The sequence below is a fragment of the Aquarana catesbeiana genome, linkage group LG02 (assembly GCF_042186555.1).
Source record: "Aquarana catesbeiana isolate 2022-GZ linkage group LG02, ASM4218655v1, whole genome shotgun sequence".
NCBI classification, from domain to species: Eukaryota; Metazoa; Chordata; class Amphibia; order Anura; family Ranidae; genus Aquarana; species Aquarana catesbeiana.
This window is the reverse complement of record NC_133325.1, coordinates 96,178,981-96,201,308: the sequence shown is the minus strand read 5'-3', so window position 1 is coordinate 96,201,308 and position 22,328 is coordinate 96,178,981. Positions and strand designations below refer to the sequence as shown.

At 43.5% G+C, this 22,328-nt stretch overlaps 1 protein-coding gene and 1 non-coding gene across 2 annotated transcripts in view; one reads left to right on the top strand and one right to left on the bottom strand.

Moving 5' to 3' along the window:
• Nucleotides 1–22,328, top strand: part of ATP7B (ATPase copper transporting beta) — a 158,042-nt gene that overhangs the window by 10,111 nt on the left and 125,603 nt on the right. The gene's annotated exons all lie outside the window — the stretch shown is intronic.
• LOC141130700 (U6 spliceosomal RNA) lies at nt 9,125–9,231 on the bottom strand. Its single transcript, XR_012242469.1, has one exon. It is a non-coding gene; the product is annotated as a U6 spliceosomal RNA (small nuclear RNA).

Below are 22,328 nucleotides of genomic sequence, written 5' to 3'. Positions count from 1 at the left end.
ATCTATCCATTCTACATAAAAGGGGGTGGGTGAAGAGAGGGGGCTGCACCCATGCGCCCTTAATGGACGGGCCGCCACTGATTCTTAACACAGAAAAATCCCTTCTGTTGCTCTCCAAATCTCCATTAGCTTCTGTTGCTGGTAATCAAATCTTGTGAGGAGAAACCAGGGAGTTTAGCCGAGCCACACTGTGTGTGTCAATGGACGTACAAAGCCCGGCTCGGGAGGGAGCCCGCAGGTGCATCCCCATGGGAAGTGGCTTCCTATGGTGGCGCACAGAGAAGAGGAGGAGTGGTGGGGGGACCCCAGAAGAGGAGGTTTGGTATTGTATTGCACAGAGCAGGTAAGTAGCATATTTATTATTTTAGAGAAAAAAATTGTTTACAACCTCAAAGTAATGGATATGGGTGGATTAGAAAAGAGGAAATTGTATTGGATTTGGGTGTCAAATGGTCTACTCCAGACCGATAACCTACATATTCATAGTATATTGTTTACTGAAAAGTAGAAAAAGACAGTTGAAAAATTGGGATTAAAAACAAAGGGGACTGACATACATGCCCCTATACATAAAAGCAGTGGTGTGTATACAACATTTTGTACAAAGATATTACATAGACGTAGCCAACGTGTTTCGCTGTATATATTTCTGCTTCTTCAGGGCTTGCTTTCTTTGTAGCTAAGTCAAATCTTAAAACCGTCCAGGGCATCCAGATTAGGGGGAAACCAAGACATAAACCACATCATAAGTGAAGACCATATAACCAGAAAGACAGCATACATAAACTGTGGATAGAATATATCCTTTCCTTATATTAAAAGGACAGGCACAACTCTGTAAAAGAGACTCGCACAGCAAACATCCAAGGTGGGTCGATTAGGATCGAATATCAGATCTGTCCTGTGAGGTGTTATACACAAGGGTATCACATGGCATCCCCCATGTGGCAATATGACGAAAAAAAAAATATTGTCCTTCAATAGGAATCACCCATGCTGGTGTGCGGGATCCTCGGGAACCAGAACTTTCCCACCCGTCAAACACGACCTCCACAATCCAGGGATATAGGGACGGGGTAACCCAGTGACGTAACCGGGTGACCCCCACCCCATGCCTACCTCTAACTGGGCAAGTGTCATTATGGGACGGGATCACCTGGTTACGCCCTGTTTATCATTCATTTGGGAATAACACTCGCCCAATCAGAGGTAGACATGGGGGCAAGGTCACCTGGTTGCGTCACCCGGATACGGCATTTTTTTTTTCAATAAAGCACTTGTCAAAAACTGGTGGTGGTGTTTCTATTAACCCTTTGAGTACGTTTTGGTGAATGAGTAGAGGTACCCATGCACCCATACCCATGTTGGGTATCTATTTACTTGGCGCAGCTTTACCTTTTATATTTTACAAACAAAAATTGGGTAACATATTGCATTTTCGTGGTCTAAAATCAACTTCCTTTTGCCATCAAATGCCCTTTATTAAAGCAGTATTTAACCCAAAAACAAACATTTATTATATTGCAGGTTACCAATTCTTAGATGTGATGGCTGCATTTAGTGGTGATTCAACCAGCAAGTCTGTTTTTCAAAAGCAAACGCTCTCCAGCAGAATGTATTAGTTTACATGGAGGCAACCACTTAACACTGGCAGGGGTGCTTAAAATGATCAGCTTTTATTTATTCATGCAAAATCTTTATCTTTATAAATAAAATTTGGTTTCAATTTATATTTACTGTATATCCGCTAAAACATTTAACACTACCCCCCCCCCCCCTGACTGACAATGCTGCCTCACTAATACAGGAGGTGTGTTACTGGCCAAATCACCAGTGGAAAATGCCAAAGAAAGGAAAACAAATGAAGCCACCAAATCTAATGAATGGTAAGCTGCAATTTAAAGCGGAGTTCCACCCAAAAGTGGAAATTCCACTCATTTGTCTCCTCCTCCTCCCCCCCCTCCGGTGCCACATTTGACAGGTATTAGCTGTGGCGAATTACAACAGCAGCTCGGCTCTCTCCTCCTTCCCCCCGCCGCCGGGCCAGTAGGTGAACATACCTGGTTCCCGTACCCGCAGTGGCGGCAGCAGCACCCGACAGCTGATGGAAACATCAACTGCGGTGCCGACATCACTGGACTCCAGGACAGGTAAGTGTCCTATTATTAAAAGTCAGCAGCTGCAGTATGTGTAGCTGCTGGCTTTTAATTTTTGCAGCGGTGGGCGGACCTCCGCTTTAATACATTTTTGATTTTAGGTTTAACCATTTGACCTCCGGAAGATGTTTGCCAACCATCTTCAATCACTCCACAGAGCCAGAACGGGGATCTTTCAATGTAAACAAACATATTCCCGTTCTGACAGGGGAGGAAAGAGAGATCTGCTGTTCCTAGTGATCTCCCCCCCCCCCCCCCCCCCTCTCTTCATAAATTTTAGGCAAGACAAAACCAGAGAAATTCCTAGCTCAACTCACCAACCAGCCTGCTTACCAACCAAATTAACCTGTCCAGCAGTATGCGTTAAAAACAGGGGTTTAGTTTGCACTCATTTGCAAACACATGTGTAAGCTGCAAGGCCACTTCATGGCACCCTGTATTACCCGCAGTCCTAATTCCTTTATATTTTTGAGAGTCTCCACAGTGGAAGCACATGCATTCAGAAATTTAGGCCAATATGTTTTCTGCTACATATTTTTTTGGTAAAAAAAAACTCCCAATAAGTGTATATTGATTGTTTACGCAAAAGTTATAGCCTCTACAAGCAATGGTGTATACAGTGGGGACGGAAAGTATTCAGACCCCCTCAAATTTTTCATTCTTTGTTATATTGCAGCCATTTGCTAAAATCATTTAAGTTAATTTTTTTTCCTCATTAATGTACACACAGCACCCCATATTGACAGAAAAACACAGAATTGTTGACATTTTTGCAGATTTATTAAAAAAGAAAAACTGAAATATCACATGGTTCTAATGCCCTGTACACACGGTCGGACTTTGTTCGGACATTCCGACAACAAAATCCTAGGATTTTTTCCGACGGATGTTGGCTCAAACTTGTCTTGCATACACACGGTCACACAAAGTTGTCGGAAAATCCGATCATTCTGAACGCGGTGACGTAAAACACGTACGTCGGGACTATAAACGGGGCAGTGGCCAATAGCTTTCATCTCTTTATTTATTCTGAGCATGCGTGGCACTTTGTCCGTCGGATTTGTGTACACACGATTGGAATTTCCGACAACGGATTTTGTTGTCGGAAAATTTTATATCCTGCTCTCAAACTTTGTGTGTCGGAAAATCCAATGGAAAATGTCCGATGGAGCCCACACACGGTCGGAATTTCCGACAACACGCTCCGATCGGACATTTCCCATCGGAAAATCCGACCGTGTGTACGGGGCATAAGTATTCAGACCCTTTGCTGTGACACTCATATATTTAACTCAGGTGCTGTCCATTTCTTCTGATCATCCTTGAGATGGTTCTACACCTTCATTTGAGTCTAGCTGTGTTTGATTATACTGATTGGACTTGATTAGGAAAGCCACACACCTGTCTATATAAGACCTCACAGCTCACAGTGCATGTCAGAGCAAATGAGAATCATGAGGTCAAAGGAACTGCCTGAAGAGCTCAGAGACAGAATTGTGGCAAGCCACAGATCTGGCCAAGGTTACAAAAAAAAAATCTGCTGCACTTAAGGTTCCTAAGAGCACAGTGGCCTCCATAATCCTTAAATGGAAGACGTTTAGGACGACCAGAACCCTTTCTAGAGCTGGCCATCCCGCCAAACTGAGCTATCGGGGGAGAGTGAGAGAGGTAAAGAAGAACCCAAAGATCACTGTGGCTGAGCTCCAGAGATGCAGTCAGGAGATGGGAGAAAGTTGTAGAAAGTCAACCATCACTGCAGCCCTCCACCAGTCGGGGCTTTATGGCAGAGTGGCCCGACGGAAGCCTCTCCTCAGTGCAAGACACATGAAAGCCCGCATAGAGTTTGCTAAAAAACACCTGAAGGACTCCAAGATGGTGAGAAATAAGATTCTCTGGTCTGATGAGACCAAGATAGAACTTTTTGGCCTTAATTCTAAGCGGTATGTGTGGAGAAAACCAGGCACTGCTCATCACCTGTCCAATACAGTCCCAACAGTGAAGCATGGTGGTGGCAGCATCATGCTGTGGGGGTGTATTTCAGCTGCAGGGACAGGACGACCGGTTGCAATCGAGGGGAAAGATGAATGCGGCCAAGTACAGGGATATCCTGGACGAAAACCTTCTCCAGAGTGCTCAGGACCTCACACTGGGCCGAAGGTTTACCTTCCAAAAAAGACAATGACCCTAAGAACACAGCTAAAATAACGAAGGAGTGGCTTCACAACAACTCCATGACTGTTCTTGAATGGCCCAGCCAGAGCCCTGACTTAAACCCAATTGAGCATCTCTGGAGAGACCTAAAAATGGCTGTTCACCAACGTTTACCATCCAACCTGACAGAACTGGGGAGGATCTGGAAGGAGGAATGGCAGAGGATCCCCAAATCCAGGTTTGAAAAACTTGTTGCATCTTTCCCAAAAAGACTCATGGCTGTATTAGATCAAAAGGGTGCTTCTACTAAATACTGAGCAAAGGGTCTGAATACTTAGGACCATGTGATATTTCAGTTTTTCTTTTTTAATAAATCTGCAAAAATGTCAACAATTCTGTGTTTTTCTGTCAATATGGGGTGCTGTGTGTACATTAATGAGGAAAAAAAATGAACTTAAATGATTTTAGCAAATGGCTGCAATATAACAAAGAGTGAAAAATTTAAGGGGGTCTGAATACTTTCCGTCCCCACTGTATACACTAGAATTTTTTTATTTATTAATTTATTTTTTGTACTAGTAATGGCGACGATCAGCGACTTATAAGCGGGATTGTAATATTGCGACGGACATTCTGACACTTTTTATGGGAATCAGTGACCCTAATACAGTGATCGGTGCTAAAAATATGCACTGTCACTGTACTAATGACACTGGCTGGGAAGGGGTTAAACATCTAGGGCGATTAAAGGGTTAACTGTATACCTGGCCAGTGTTTTTGTGTGTGCTGCTTTTACTAAGGGAAGTGCTGGATTTATTTTGGTAACATTTAATTACTAATTAGTCTGTGTAGCGGTTTTTAGTAAAAATTAGTTTTAGTTCATAAACCTCTTGATTTGTTTTGGAACTGTACTGTCTTTATTTTGTAACACACGGTGTAAACTGTTGGCGCTATACAGTATATATCCTGAATAATAAGTGGACTATTAACTCTTATATTCCACATTTTTAATTGACGGATGCTGTTAATTATTAATTATCTGTAGAAAACCCTATTGCAATAAGAGATTACCTGTCAGGGCGTTGGTAAACCTTGTGACTCATTTTATATTCTCTCATCTATTCCATGTATTCCATTTATCCTAAGATAGTAACTCAGACAATCCTATTGCAATATTAGAAGCCTTTTGCTGTAGTTTTAGGTTATAAAAAAAAAACAAAAAAACACATCAATGGAGCTCATTTCTGTAGATTCTAGGTGTGACATTGTCTGGAAGGAACTAAAACTAGACGTCAGTCATGGTAAAGCATGAATAATGATTAAGCAGAATTTTTTCAAAATAAATACAATAGAATTATACAATTTTTAGGCCTTGTTCACAGGTGCCAATTTATACCCGTACCCTTTACATGGCCTTTTTTGCCCGGAGGGGGCGCATCCCCCTGTCAGAACACAACAGCTCAGTGGGGGGAGATCGCTGTACTAACATCAAATCGTTAGTACAGCGGCTCCGACCGGAGCTCTGTTTTTTGTTTTTTTTAGCCCAGCGGGTTGTAGTCTGTACCAGGAATTGGGCCACCTTTTGACAAAATACACTGACATCAGCAATGAAATGAAGGTGGCTCTTGGTGCATTGACTTTAAATTATTCCTGAGGGTTATGGAAGCTCATTTCAGCTATCCTTGACCTGTTGTCCTTCCAAAAAAAACAACCCCTCATTAGCTTCAATAATTTAGTTTTTTCTCACAGAAAGAAAAAGTCAGTGGGAAAAAAAAATTAAATAAATACATTTCAGAAATGTTTTTTTTTTAAATAAACAAAAAATTAGGGCTGTGGAAATTAACGATCAATTCCTCGATTAATCGTTAATTATATTGATCGATCAAAATTCTTTTGATCGGTACTCACCTCTCCGGGTCTTCAGGGAGTTCCGTCGGAGATCCGGTGACGTCACGGACATCGACGTCACCGGACTCCTCCCCCCCTTCCCCAAGTGCCTCCGTCTGCTAACGAAGGGAAGGGGGGAGGAGTCCGGTGACGTCGATGTCTGTGACGTCACCGGACAGCCTGGACAGTGATGGCAAATGTGGATGTCTGCGTGACTGGCTAAAGTGATGCCTACTTGCCTACTATAAAGTGACTGACAGTCAATATACTAGATAAGTTTTATAATTAAAGTTAAACTAACTTTTTACGTTTTTCTTAACGTTTAAGTTAATTTTTAATTTAACGCTTGAATTTAAAACGTATTTGTGTGGACTGTGAAGTTAAGTCATGGACTGTGGAAACTAACTAGTGTCGGGTGATTGTATATAGTGTATACCACATTTACCACTGACTAATGCAGAGTTGCAATGCAAGAAGATCAGCTAAAAGTAGTTGGATCTGTATGTGCGTTATAATTATTCCAAATTAGCCGATTTAATCGATTTTTTTTTTTTAATCGATTAATCGAACACGAAAATTTTAATTAGTAACAGCCCTACAATAAAATACAAAATACACAAAGAAAAGGGAAAAAAAAACAAACAAATGCAAACATGAAGGCTCAGTTGACACTACCATATGATACGATTTTTATGTGATTTTCAGTGCAAATATGTAATGCGATTTTGGATGTGTTAGCATATTCTATAGATCAAAATTGCACCGCATTGATGTGAACAGGCACCACTGACACCATGTGATTTCCATTGACTCTAAGCATCAGAAATCACACCAGTGGGAACCATCACTAAATGAAAAAAGCTAAGTTAATCTCTTAAAACACTAAAAAAAACACACTTCAAAAAAAGAAAAAAAAAATGGGTTTCTTAATTTTTGTTATTTCAATTTTTTTCACTTGAATTTCACAGTAGTTACATTTTCACCAGAATCATTCCACTCATCTTTACTATTCTATTGATGACAGGTTTACCTAAAAGTTGAATTCCTGGAAATGTTTTACATTTCTCTTTAATTTACACATCTGTTGATTGAACTGTTTATTATTCTTCTCTTTGTGCAGTTACTTGAGCTCCTTTGTTAATGTTAAATTCCCATTTCCTTTTGTACACCCCCTGTAGGGCTATTCTCACATCTGTGCATGTTGGGAACGCACACAAAATCACAAAGTATCCTGACACACACAAAAATGTGCTGCCTTTTAGCAGACACGCAGTGGTGCCATTAATTCTTAAAGTAGAACTTTAGGCAAAACTTTCATTTTGGATAGAGTAAGGGAGGGTTATAACCCCTGTCAGATTTTTTTTTTTCAGCCATCTGTGTCCCATTGCGGAGATTTCCCTTCACTTCCTGTCCCATATCCAAAACAGGAAGGGAGAGTAAATCTGCAAAATAAGGGAATTTCTTGGGGACCCCAGGTCACCACAACTAGTGTCCCCATTGGAAGAATTCCCCTCTATTACTTTTCTGAGGACAACTTAAAATTTGTGATTTTATTTTACTTTTTCAATGCAAATGTGCGTTCTGTTGCACCTGCATGGTAGCATACCCTTAATTCTTATTAGTGCCTACACTACACATTTAGGTAGAAAAATTGGGGCAAAAAAGTCTAATTGATGTAGACTTTTACCTGTAGCTATGCTAGTATTGATGGATGTTAGGTCCCCGTTTACATCTGTGTGATTTTTTTGGGCTCCTGTTAGGGAGATTCACTCTCTCCCTTTGTCCTGTGTACTGTTATCACCAAAAATGAAAAAAAAAAAAATCAAATCTCCCCAGTGGGTCACAGATAGCAAAAAAAAAAACATGACAGTGGGTTATAATCCAAAATAAAGAAAAAAATTGCCTTTCAGTTCTATTTTAACCACTTCAGCTCTGGAAAGTTTACCCCCCCCTTCATGACCAGGCCATTTTTTGCGATAGGGCACTGGTAACTGACAATTGCAAGGCCGTGCGACGTTGTACCCAAATAACATTTATGTCCTTTTTTCCCCACAAATAGAGCTTTCTTTTGGTGGTATTTGATCACCTCTGTGGTTTTTATTTTTTGCGATATATAAACAATAAAAAGACAATTTTTAAAAAAAACAATATTTTTTACTTTCTGCTATAAAACACATCCGATAAAAAAATTTAAAAAATCAAATTTCTTCATTAATGAAGGCCAATAAGTACTCTGCTACATATTTTTGGTAAAAAAAAAAATTCCAAATAAGCGTATATTGATTGGTCTGTGCAAAAGTTGTAGTATCTACAAGCTATGGGATATATTTATGGAATCTTCATTAATTTATTTTTTATTAGTAATGGCAGCGATCAGCGACTTATAGCGACTTATAGACTTATAGCGTTATTGCGGTGGGCAAATTGGACACTAAGTGACACTTTTGACACTTTTTTTTTTTTGGGAACCAGTGACGCTAATACAGTGATCAGTGCTAAAAATATGCACTGTCACTGTACTGACACTGGCAGGGAAGGGGTTAACATCAGGGGCGATCAAAGGGTTAACTGTATGCCTAAAATGTGCTTGGTTTCTGTGTGGAATGTGCTTGTACTATGGGAAGGCAAAGATCAGTGTTCCTGCTTTGCAGTAACACAGGATCACTACGTTTCCTACTGACAGAACGGCAGTCTGCCTTGATTACATAGGCAGACCGCCGTTCTGCTTCTGTCACAAAAGTTTGGCAGGTGAAGGCAGTACACATGAGTGCCCCAGACTCGGAAGTGCAGGATCGCATACTAGATACGTGATCCTGCACAGGATAGCTGCCTTGCCGTGTATGTGTACAGTATGCGGTCGGCAAGCGGTTAAAGCCCACTGGACCCTTAAAACTACCAAAACTGCTTAAAGTGATATTAAAGTCTTGTTTTTGTTTATGGCATGCTTCACGAATTTGCGTGTCATCCTTGCACAGGGGCCATGCTAATCTTCTCTGTATCGTTCCAATTTTAGTATATGTGCTGACAAAGCAAGCACATGTGTGTGTGTGTGGTTTTTTTTTTTTATAACAAACATGTGATACTTACCTGCTCTGTGCAGTGGCTTTGCACAGAGCAGCCTGGATCCTCCTCTTCTTGGGTCTCCTGCCGGTGCTCCTGTCCCCCCGTCCCCCTCCTTCCACGTGTCCCCAGAGCAAGCATCTTGCTCTGGGGGCACCCAAGCAGGCTCGCTCCTGAGCCGTGGCTCTGCGTGTGCATTCACAGACACACAGCCATGGCTCAGCTCCTCTCTCTCTCTCTCTCTCCTCATTGGCTCACTGGCTGTGATTGACAGCAGTGGAAGCCAATGGCTCCCGCTGCTGCCTCTGCCAATGAGGAGTGAGTGTCCCCGGAGAGCCGAGACTCTCGTGCACATCACGGGATCGGGCTCAGGTAAGTATTAGGGGGTCTGGTGCATCTAGAAGGGTTTTTACCTTCGTGCATAGAATGCATGAAGGTAAAAAACCTTGATCTTTTACAACTGCTTTATTTAACCTTTCCCATTGACTCCAGTGCATTTTGACAAAATGGAGAGATTTTGATTTATTGCCTAAATTTTGTCCCATTTAATGGAAATGAAAACTATTAAAGTTTTTGTTAACTCTAAATTAAAACTCACTGCCAGCCCCTCTATTATAGGCAGGTATACCACACTGTGTAAGTCTTTTACACAGTGTAAATACCTATTTAGGGCGATCCTCAGGCCGGTCACATGACTCGCGGCCACTGTACAGCTCCGATACATGAATACAGCAGGAGGGGCCGGGATCTCCCTCTGACGTCATCCCCTCCTGCAGAAGCCCTGGATCGAAGATGTAAAGTGGGTGCAAGTCACATGACCGGCCTGAAGATGGCACTAAAAATGTATTTCCAATCCTCGTTTTTAGAAAAAACTTACACGGTGTGGTATGTCAGCCTATAATCAGGGGCTGGCAGTGACCATTGTAAGTTTTTATTTTTTTTATCTTTTTAAATAATAGCGGCGGGGCGGAAACAGAGACACAGACACGGAGAGGAAAGCTGCGGATGACGGAGGGACGTACGCTGACCACGGTGGTCAGGGCCCAGCAGCCATGATTTTCGTGGTCATCGCAGAGAGGGGGATACAGGAAGTGGCAGGATCAGCCAGGTTTTTTTTTTTTTTTTTACAGTTTAGAGGGGGGCAGACTACACAGCACAAGCACTGTGCTGTTTAATCTGCTTTTAAGGGACAAGGATCAGAATTTTTTTTTTTTGGGGGGGGGGTTAACAAACACTTTAATTTAGTCTTTCCTAGCTGCCATATTATGATGTAGTCTGCTGTATAATTACACTGACCACTGAATATCTGTATGTAGAAGTGCAGTTCCAAATGTTTCCCAATGTCCTCCAAAGTTCATGGTAGGACTGATCTGTACTCTTCATAAATAGGAGTTGGTGGTGTTGTACACTGCATAGGTAACTTTGGAGGAAAATACACAGACATGAAGGTGATTGTTTGCACAGTTATTTAAACAAGTGTTTCCACTGCTGACCGGGCTGGGAGAACGCCCCAATGACAGCCAAAGGCAAGGGGCTATAATGAGCTGCTGGAAAAAGTGAATGAGATCATAATTAAATAATTCATAATAATTGTGTGTGTGTGTCACATATCTGCGGTACCATAATTGTTTTGGGAGAATTCATTAGAAACAGAAAATTATAACATCAATTATATTTTGCTACTGAGGAAATATATTATTGTTTATTTTAAGTGGCACTAAACTCTGGTTTAAAAAGCAAAACTTCTATTCAAGTATGTATTCTTAAAGAGGAATTGCAGTCTGCTCACATAATTTGTGATAAAAACATTTTTGCCATTCTGAAGCTTCCCTCCAACCACTTTGCATATTATTTTATATATACTGTGATTCTGTGCTTGCCAAATATGCTGCAGAAATCTCCCTCCACTGAGTCTGGCTGCTGCCATTTTAACTGTGGGCAGCTGAAGCTGCTGCCTGTTCACTTCCTGGATTTACACAGACACACAGAGGCACACCTCCAGCTCTGCAGCTCTCATTGGCCCTCTTATGACCCCCCCCCCCTTCCTGGCAAACTCTCAGGAGAGAGAGAGAGAGCTGTGCATGATGTCATAAGCCTAGGCTAATGACCAGACAAGAAACAGGAAGTGGGCTGTATAAGGTATTTGTTGGCAGAAAAAAAAAGTGTTTTACTATCCAAAGTTAAAACAACAAGGGCAGAAGATTTAATAGATGGAAAGATAAAAAAAAAATGACTGAAGGTCCGCTTTAATTTAACCAGCCCCGGAAGGATTTACCCCCTTTCTGACCAGAGCACTTTTTGCGATTTGGCACTGCGTCGCTTTAACTGACAATTGCGCGGTCATGTGACGTTGCAACCAAACAAAATTAACATCCTTTTCCCCGCACAAATAGAGCTTTCTTTTGGTAGTATTTGATCACCTCTACGGTTTTAATTTTTTGAGCAATAAACATAAAAAAGTGTCAATTTTGAAAAAAACGCAATATTTTTTACTTTTTGCTATAATAAATATCCCCCAAAAATATATAAAAAAACAATTTTTTTCCTCAGTTTAAGCCGATGTGTATTCTTCTACATATTTTTGGTAAAAAAATATCGCAATAAGCGTATATTGATTGGTTTGCGCAAAGGTTATAGCGTCTACAAAATAGGGAATAGATTTATGGCATTTTTATTATTTTTTTTTTACTAGTAATCGCGGTGATCAGCGATTTTTTTATTGTGACTGCGACACTGCGGCAGACAGATACTTTTGACACTATTTTGGGAGCATTGTTATTTATACAGTGATCAGTGCTATAAAAATGCTCTGATTACTGTGTAAATGACACTGGCAGGGAAGGGGTTAAACACTAGGGGGCGATCAAGGGGTTAAGTGTGTCCTAGGGAGTGATTCTAACTGTGGGGGGGGGATGGGATACTACTCACATGACAGTGATTACTGCTCCCAGTGACAGTGATATCACTAGGCAGAACCGGGAAATGCCTTCTTTACAAAGGCATCTCCCCGTTCTTCTGCTCCGTGACACGACCGCGGGCACACGGTGGACATCGAGTCCGCGGGACCCGCGGTCACGGAGTACATGGCGCGCGCCCACAATGCCGCATCTTAAAGGGGACGTACCTGTACGCCCTTTTGCCCACCCGTGCCATTCTGCCGACGTATATCGTCGTGCGGCGGTCGGGAAGGGGTTAAATAAAGTCCCTTCTCTGGCTCTCAGCCTCCTCCAAATCTCCTTTCTTTTGCTCCTGTGATCTGACATCCTGTTAGAGGGTGGTAATGTTTGTCCCCCCAATGAATGTAACATGCACTGCACTCCAAACAAACAGAAGTGAGAGGGAAAAGGAGAGGATGAGCTCACAGAGGATATTACAAGCAGACAGAAAAACACAATAAGAAACAAGTTCATGAAAAATAGATTAGAGGGCCATTAAGAAAGAACACTATATCTCAAAAGGGCCAATTTCGCTAAACTGTGCTCTCTGAACACTGAAGAAAAAGGAGAGTGCTTTAATAACATAATAAATAATGGCATTAAACCGTGCATTCCAATGGGCATCAAATGTAAAAAAACTAAAAGTAAACCTGGGTGTCTAAATTCTAGTGAAAAAAGGCTTATCAACAAGAAAAAAAACTGTCCTTTAAAAAATACAAGGTAACCATCAGCATTCCAACATTACATAGAGTGCAGTAAGAAATGTAATGCCGCGTACACACGATCGCACATTCCGACAATAAAATCCATTTTTTTTTTCTGACGGATGTTGGCCCAAACTTGACTTGCATACACACGGTCACACAAATCTTGTCGGAAATTCCGATCGCCAAGAACGCGGTGACATACAACACGTACAACGAGCCGAGAAAAATGAAGTTCAATAGCCAGTGCGGCTCTTCTGCTTGATTCCAAGCATGCGTGGAACTTTGTGCGTCGGAATTGTGTACATACGATCGGAATTTACAACGGATTTTGTTCTTATTGTATCTTAAATAGAAAACTATCTTTTAGATAATTTTTTACTCCAAAAGCATTTTATTAAATTAATTTGATAAAAAATAAAAAAAATCCAATTTGAAATAAAGAAAAAAACAAAACAGATTTTTAATCAAAAAAAATCTGATTGATTTATTTATTTAAAATCATTGATTTTTATCCACCCTGGAAAATGGAATGGTACCAGATGATTGGCGAAAAGCTAATGTTGTCCCAATATTCAAAAAAGGGCCAAGATATATACCTGGAAACTACAGACCAATCAGCCTAACATCAATAGTATGTGAACTGTTGGAGGGGATGAGAAGAGACCATATTCAACAATTAGCTGATGAAAATGGTATCGTTAGTAGTAACCAGCATGGATGTAACAAATATCTTTCTTGCCAGACCAACCTGTTAACGTTCTATGAGGAATTAAGCTGTAATCTGGATAGAGAGAGGCCAGTGGATGTGGTGTATCTGGATTTCGCCAAAGCTTTCAATACAGTTTCCCATAAATCCTTAATGGCTTGAACCATAGGGGGTATATACCTGGATAAAAAAACTGGTTATAGGAGTGCGACCAGAGGCTGGTGATAAATAGCATATCTTCTGAATGGTCTGGAGTTGTAAGTGGTGTACCCCAAGGCTCTGTCCTGGGACCAATTTTGTTTATGGCCCCTTTCACATTTGTGCAACCTGAAGGTTGCGCAATTTTTGCCGTGACTTGAAGCAATGCCTGTGTAATCTTGAGGTCTTTGGACCTCAAGGCACATCAGAGTCGGACCAAAGTATTGCAGGGACTATGTTAAAGTGGCTGCGACTTGAAGTCACATAGATATGAATGGTACTCATTAGAAATCATGGTGTATGACTTGTCATGCGACTTTGCGGTCCCAAGTCGCAGGACAAGTCGCACAATTGTGAACGTTGCCTAAGTTATTCATAAATGATATAGAGCTTGGGATAAATAGTTGGACCTCAGTGTTTGCTGATGATACAAAGCTAAGCAGGGCAATAACTTCACAGCAGGATGTAGAACCTTTACAGGAAGACCTCGATAACAGTGGCGTAGCGTGGGGGGTGCAGGGGGTGCCCTGGCCCCGGGCGCGACATTTAGGGGGGCGCCAGTATGTGTCACTGGCTGCCTCCTCCTAATTTCAAATTCCTGTGTCCCCGGGCTCCGGCCGCCATGTTAAGTGCCCGGCGCCCTGTGATTGGGCGTATGGGGGTCACGTGAGGCGTTGGGCTGGCCTGTCCTTGATCGCTCCTGAAGTCCCACCTCCGCACATGACCCCCCCATACGCCCAATCACAGGGCGCCGGGCACTGAACATGGCAGCTGTCAGAGCGCAGGGGAGAGAAGAAACAACGTGAGCCGCTGCTGTCCTCTCCTCCTCCTCCGGATCGATGCAGCCATTACAAGAAGGTGAGTGAGAGTCTTGTTACTGGCTGGGGGGGGGGGGGGGGGCGAGAGAGACTGTAGGCAGGACAGTATAGTGGTCAGTGTAGTGTAGTATAGTGGTCAGTATAGTGTAGTATAGTGGTTAGTGTAGTATAGTATAGTGGACAGTGTAGTATAGTGGTCAGTATAGTGTAGTATGGTGGTCAGTGTAGTGTAGTATGGTGGTCAGTGTAGTGTAGTATGGTGGTCAGTGTAGTGTAGTATGGTGGTCAGTGTAGTGTAGTATAGTGGTCAGTATAGTGGACAGTGTAGTGTAGTATGGTGGTCAGTATGGTGGTTAGTGTAGTGGTCAGTATAGTGTAGTATGGTGGTCAGTGTAGTGTAGTATAGTGGACAGTGTTGTGTAGTATGGTGGTCAGTGTAGTGTAGTATAGTGGTCAGTATAGTGTAGTATGGTGGTCAGTGTAGTGTAGTATAGTGGTCAGTATAGTGGACAGTGTAGTGTAGTATGGTGGTCAGTGTAGTGTAGTATAGTGGTCAGTATAGTGTAGTATGGTGGTCAGTGTAGTGTAGTATAGTGGTCAGTATAGTGTAGAATGGTGGTCAGTGTAGTGTAGTATAATGGTCAGTATAGTGTAGTATGGTGGTCAGTGTAGTGTAGTACAGTGGTCAGTATAGTGGACATTGTAGTGTAGTATAGTGGACAGTGTAGTGTAGTATAGTGGTCAGTGTAGTATAGTATAGTGGTTAGTATAGTGGTCATTATAGTGTAGTTTAGTATAGAGGTCAGTGTAGTGGACAGTATAGTGTAGTGGTCAGTATGGGGGGCAGTGTAGTGGACAGTATAGTGTAGTGGTCAGTGTAGTGTAGTATAGTGGACAGTGTAGTATAGTGGTCAGTATAGTGGTTAGTGTACTATAGTATAGTGGTTAGCATAGTGGTCAGTATAGTGTAGTTTAGTATGGAGGACAGTGTCGTATAGTGGTCAGTGTAGTGTAGTATAGTGGTCAGTATAGTGGACAGTGTAGTATAGTGGTCATTATAGTGTAGTTTAGTATAGAGGTCAGTGTAGTGGTCAGTATGGGGGGCAGTGTAGTGGACAGTATAGTATAGTGGTCAGTGTAGTGTAGTATAGTGGTCCGTGTAGTGTAGTATAGTGGTCAGCATAGTTTAGTATAGTGGTCAGTGTAGTATAGTGGACAGTATAGTGGTCAGTGTAATATAGTGGACAGTATAGTATAGTGGTCAGTATAGTGGTCAGTGTAGTGTAGTATAGTGGTCAGTGTAGTATAGTGGACAGTGTAGTGGACAGTATAGTGGTCAGTGTAATATAGTGGACAGTATAGTATAGTGGTCAGTGTAGTGGACAATGTAGTGTAGTGGACAATGTAGTTCTCAGTGTAGTGGACAGTGTAGTGGTCAGTACTATTGTATTTGAAGGGACTCAGGGAGTGCTAAAAGTCAGCAGGTTAGGGGGCGCAAATTACTTGCCTTGCCCCGGGTGATGACAACCCACGCTATGCCACTGATGTACTGTACCCTGTAACTCTATATGTCTGACTGATGAGGCTGCTTTGATGGGCACTGATGAGGCTGCATTGATGGGCACTGACGAGGCTGCACTGATGAGCACTAATGAGACAGCTTTGATGGGCACTGATGAGGCTGCTTTGATGGGCACTGATGAGGCAGCTTTTATGGGCACTGATGAGGCAGCTTTGATGGGCACTGATGAGGCAGCTTTGATGGGCACCGATGAGGCTGCTTTGATGGGCACAGATGAGGCTGCTTTGATGGGCACTGATGAGGCTGTATTGCTGGGCACTGATGAGGCTGCAATGATGGGCACTGATGAGGCTGCAATGATGGGCACTGATGAGGCTGCATTGATGGGCACTGACGAGGCTGCACTGATGAGCACTAATGAGACAGCTTTGATGGGCACTGATGAGGCTGCTTTGATGGGCACTGATGAGGCAGCTTTTATGGGCACTGATGAGGCAGCATTGATGGGCACCGATGAGGCAGCTTTGATGGGCACCGATGAGGCTGCTTTGATGGGCACAGATGAGGCTGCTTTGATGGGCACTGATGAGGCTGTATTGCTGGGCACTGATGAGGCTGCAATGATGGGCACTGATGAGGCTGCAATGATGGGCACTGATGAGGCTGCATTGATGGGCACTGACGAGGCTGCACTGATGAGCACTAATGAGACAGCTTTGATGGGCACTGATGAGGCTGCTTTGATGGGCACTGATGAGGCAGCTTTTATGGGCACTGATGAGGCAGCATTGATGGGCACCGATGAGGCTGCTTTGATGGGCACCGATGAGGCTGCTTTGATGGGCACCGATGAGGCTGCTTTGATGGGCACCGATGAGGCTGCTTTGATGGGCACCGATGAGGCTGCTTTGATGGGCACCGATGAGGCTGCTTTGATGGGCACCGATGAGGCTGTATTGCTGGGCACCGATGAGGCTGCATTGATGGGCACTGACGAGGCTGCATTGATAGGCACTGACGAGGCTGCATTGATAGGCACTGATGAGGCTGCATTGATGGGCACTGGCGAGGCTGCATTGATGGGCACTGGCGAGGCTGCATTGATGGGCACTGACGAGGCTGCTTTGATGGGCACTGACGAGGCTGCTTTGATGGGCACTGACGAGGCTGCTTTGATGGGCACTGACGAGGCTGCTTTGATGGGCACTGACGAGGCTGCTTTGATGGGCACCGACGAGGCTGCTTTGATGGGCACCGACGAGGCTGCTTTGATAGGCACCGACGAGGCTGCTTTGATGGGCACCGACGAGGCTGCTTTGATGGGCACCGACGAGGCTGCTTTGATGGGCACCGACGAGGCTGCTTTGATGGGCACCGACGAGGCTGCTTTGATGGGCACCGACGAGGCTGCTTTGATGGGCACCGACGAGGCTGCTTTGATGGGCACCGACGAGGCTGCTTTGATGGGCACCGACGAGGCTGCTTTGATGGGCACCGATGAGGCTGCTTTGATGGGCACCGATGAGGCTGCTTTGATGGGCACCGATGAGGCTGCACTTGGTACCCACTTTTAACCACTTCAATACTGGGCACTTTCACCCCCCTCCTTCCCAGACCAATTTTTAGCTTTCAGCGCTGTCACATTTTGAATGACAATTGTGCGGTCATACAACACTGTACTCAAATTACATTTTTATGTTTTTTTCACACAAATAGAGCTTTTCTTTGGTGGTATTTAATCACCACTGGGATTTTTATTTTTTACGCTACAAATAAAAAAAGACCGAACATTTTAAAAAAAAAGCATTTTTCCTAGTTTCTGTTATAAAATTTTGCAAATAAGTATTTTCTTTTGATAATAAATTTTGACCAAAAATGATGCCGCTACATTTCTTTGGTAAAAATAACCCAAATCAGTGTTTATTTGGTGTTGGCAGTGATGGGGGACAGACATATGTTTTATGGGGACACAGACATGTGTATGGGGACAGGGGTGACAGTGGTGCTTGGTGTACTGTTTGTGGGGTGATCTGTAACAGCTCTCTGTGTAAAATCATTCTCGCACAGAGAGCTGTCACAGATCTGCAGTCCCCCCCCCCTCCCTGCACTGAGCTTGGCGGGGAGAACTGTCACAGAGACACGCGTCTCTGTTTACATTGTGACGGCTGTGATTGGACACAGCCGTCAAGTGATCGGGAGGGCCGATCACAGCACCCATATGCCGATCTTTGCTCAGCTGGATTCTGTGATCATAATGATCAAAGGACCAAGCCGCAGTGTGCCTTGTGGCCGTGCTGCGAGCACTCGCTCTGAGGAACGTTCCTGAACGTCCACTCAGGACAAGGAAATGACTACCCGGCCGTTTATGTGCAGTGGCCGGGTGGGAGGTGGTTAATGTACAGAGAGAAAGAGGAGGAGCTCTAAAAAGAAAAGGTGGGGCCTAAAGAGGAAAGGGTGTGGTTTACAGATGACAGGGCGGGTCTTAAACAGGAAGGGGCTTGGCATTGACAGGAAAGGGTGGGTCCTATTTAAATTAGGGGGTGCACAAGTTTAGTCAGGCCTAGGGCAGCACAAAACCTAAATACACCTCTGACTGTAGTAGATGTGAGGGAACAGGATCCAGGGGACAGGTGGTAAGGCGGGCTTCTGAGAAAACTTTAGAGACCTCTTCAGTAAGGGCAAGGTCAAAAGAGGGGAGTGTTGAGAGTGGATTAGTAAAGGGTATGTTAAGAGGGTTAGATGTCTGTGCAGTGGAGATGTCCCCACGAATTGCATCAATCTTGTTTTTGAAGTGATTGGCAATCTCGTGAGCAGTGAGCGAGTTACTGGGTGGAGATGGTGAGAGAAGAGACGATGAGGACTGGAAGACGGAATATTAATGAGGGTGACAAAGTAGGTTTGTTTGGCAGCATGGAGGGAGGAATTGTATTTTAGGAAAGCAGATTTCTGTCGGGTGAATGAATGCTGAGTTGGTTTTACGCCACACTGGCTCCAGTGCTCGGCTATGTCTCTTAAGGTTTCTGGTGTTGTCCTTCTGCCAAGGTTGTAATAGTTGGGGCCTGACATCTTGTGTGGTGAGAGGCGCAAGAGAGTCCAGTGAGGATGATCGGGAACTGTTGTAGATAGAGGTGGCCAGGCTGAGGCAAGACAGGGGTGAGATTTTGTCATGGAGGTGGTCAGTTGCAGAGTAGAAAAGAGAAGGAATAAAGTGGCGAAGGTGAAAGTAATTAGGTTGTGGTCAGAGAGAGGAAAGGGGGTGTTGGTGAGGTTGTAAAGGGTGCAAAGATGGGAGAAAACAAGGTCGAGGGTATTACCATCAGAGTGAGAGTGTCCATTGTGTAAGGTCAAAGGATGAGGTTAAGCTGAAAAGTTAGGATGCAGCTGGGCTGCTAACATTGGCAGGGATGTTGAAATCACCAAGGATAATAGTGGGTATTGCAGAGGAGAGAAAGTAGGGTAGCCAGGCAGAGAAGTCATCAAGGAAGCGTGACACTGGTCCAGGAGGCCGATAGATCAATGCAATCCTTAGAGAAATGGGAGAAAACAGACAAATGCAATGGGGGTTGATTTACTAAAACTGGAGAGTGCAAAATCTGGTGCAGCTCTGCATAGAAACCAATCAGCTTCCAGGTTTTATTGTCAAAGCCTAATTGAACAAGCTAAAGTTAGAAGGTGATTGGCTACCATGCAGAGCTGCACCAGATTCTCAGTGCTCCAGCTTTAGTAAATCAACCCCACTGTGTCTCAAAATAAGAGAAGGGCAGAGCAGGAAGGATAGCCAGGACTTGAAAGGTGCTCAGTGGGGATAGAAGCAAACCAACTCCACCTCCTTTCCGTCCACTGGGTCTTGGTGAGTGAATGAGTCCAGTGGAGGCCTCCATGGGAGAGGGCTGCAGGCGAGGCAGAATCTGACTCTTGAAGCCACGTTTCTGTGATTGCAAGACGGTTAAGGGAGTGGGAGACAAAAAGGTCATGGACAGAAGTGAGCTTATTTTAGACAGAGCGGGCATTCCAGAGGGCACATGAGAAGGGGGAGGGTGGTTTTTGGGAACAGAGGGATCAAGATAAGATTGAGAAAATTGTGGCTGATGCTGGAGGAGGAAGGGTGCCGGGTGTGGGGGTGAGATACTGGAGGACCAGCATTAGGGGAGATATCCTCAGAGGTTAGCAGAAGAAGGAGGGTGAGATAAGTAAGATGGGAGTGGGAGGTGTATAAGCGCATGTGCTTCCCTGTCTTTGTGTGTGGGTCAGCAGGTGGGTTAAGTATTAGCAGGAGGTGATGACGGCAGTAGTGGAGAGAGGGTAGAAGTGATGGTGATATGTACAAGTTTTGGGGTGAAGAATAGGGGAAAGGAAGTGAGAATTTGAAAGCGGAGGACACTAGTATGAGAAGGCAGAGTAGAGGGGACATACAGGTATTAAGGGATTGTGGGGATAAGATTCAGACTTGCGGGATGCCTTCCAAAGTGGTGGTTTGTGGTCAATCCAGAGTGAAACAGAGTTCTTTGTGATCTTTTCTTGATGCTTTCATTATCCTGCTTTAGTTAACCACTTTCCAACCGCTGCACGCCGATATACATCGGCACAATGGCAGCGGTGGGCAAATGGACGTACCTGTACGCCCCCTTTAATTGGCGGGGCTAGTGGGCGGGCACGCGCGCGCCGCATACAGCGTGACCATGCCCGCCACGTACAGCATGAGCGTGCCTGCGGGTCCCGTGGACTCGATGTCCGCCGGTGTCCCTCGATCGTGTCACGGAGAGGCAGAACGGGGAGATGCCTATGTAAACAGGGCATTTACCCGTTCTGCCTAATGACATGACAGAGATCACTGCTCTCTGTGATCTGGATACAAACAAGGCCTGGGGAATGCACCGGGAAAAAATTCCAAGCCTACTTACCACCAGCTCGCAGACAACCAAATTAACCTGTCTAACAGTATGCGTTAAAAACAGGGGTTTAGTCCGCACGCATTTGCAAATGCATGCGTAAGCCACAGAGCCTCGTCACGGCACCCTGATATCTGTTGGATCTCTGTGATCTGGAGCGGTGATCGCTGTCATGTCAGTAGTAGCCCATCCCCCCCACAGTTAGAATCACTCCTTAGGACACACTTAACCCCTTGATCGCCCCCTAGTGTTTAACCCCTTCCCTGCCAGTGTCATTTACACAGTAATCAGTGCATTTTTTATAGCACTGATCGCTGTATAAATGACAATGATCCCAAAATAGTGTCAAAAGTGTCCGATGTGTCCGCCATAATGTCGCAGTCACGATAAAAATCGCAGATCGATGCCATTATTAATGAAAAAAAAAATAATAAAAATGCCATAAATCTTTCCCCTATTTTGTAGATGCTATAACTTTTGCACAAACCAATTTTTGCGAATTTTTTTTTTTTACCAAAAATTTGTAGAAGAATACATATCGCCCTAAACTGAGGAAAAAAATCGTTTTTTTAATGCTGACATTTTGAGAATATTTTTAGGAGAAAAACTTTTATTTTTTTTTTTTTTTTTTTTGTATTTGTAAATCTTTTTATTGGTGTGTTTAAACACACATACATGTGATTGACAAATAACAGACAGATGGCATAAAGGTGGCCCATGCACGGGTCATATATGGTTAAGTCAAAATTAAATCCACTTTAGTAAAGTGTGTGTTGCCTTTGAGTAGAGAAGGTGCGGGTCCCTTGGTCAAATGTCATGAATGTTAGCAGAGGTATTATTATTTCTGCTCCCACATGAATCTAAACACCTGGTAGAAATTAAGTAAAAAGAAAATCATATATATATATATAAAATATATAAAAAAACGATTTTTTTCCTCAGTTTAGGGCGATATGTATTCTTCTACAAAAATATTGCTTTTTTTTTTCAAAATTGTTGCTCTTTTTTTGCTATAATAAATATCCCCCAAAAAATAACAAACGCATCAAATTTCACCAAAAGAAAGCCCTATTTGTGGGAAAAAAGGACGTCAATTTTGTTTTGGTGCAACGTCACACGACCGCGCAATTGTCAGTTAAAGCGACGCAGTGCCGTATCGCAAAAAAAGTGCTCTGGTCAGGAAGGGGGTAAAATCTTCCGGGGCTGAAGCTGTTAAACTGCTAATTACTCCTGCAGAAAAATTACTCAAAGCTGCAAAAATGACTGCCCCCCCCCCCCCATGGGCACAACTAAATTTA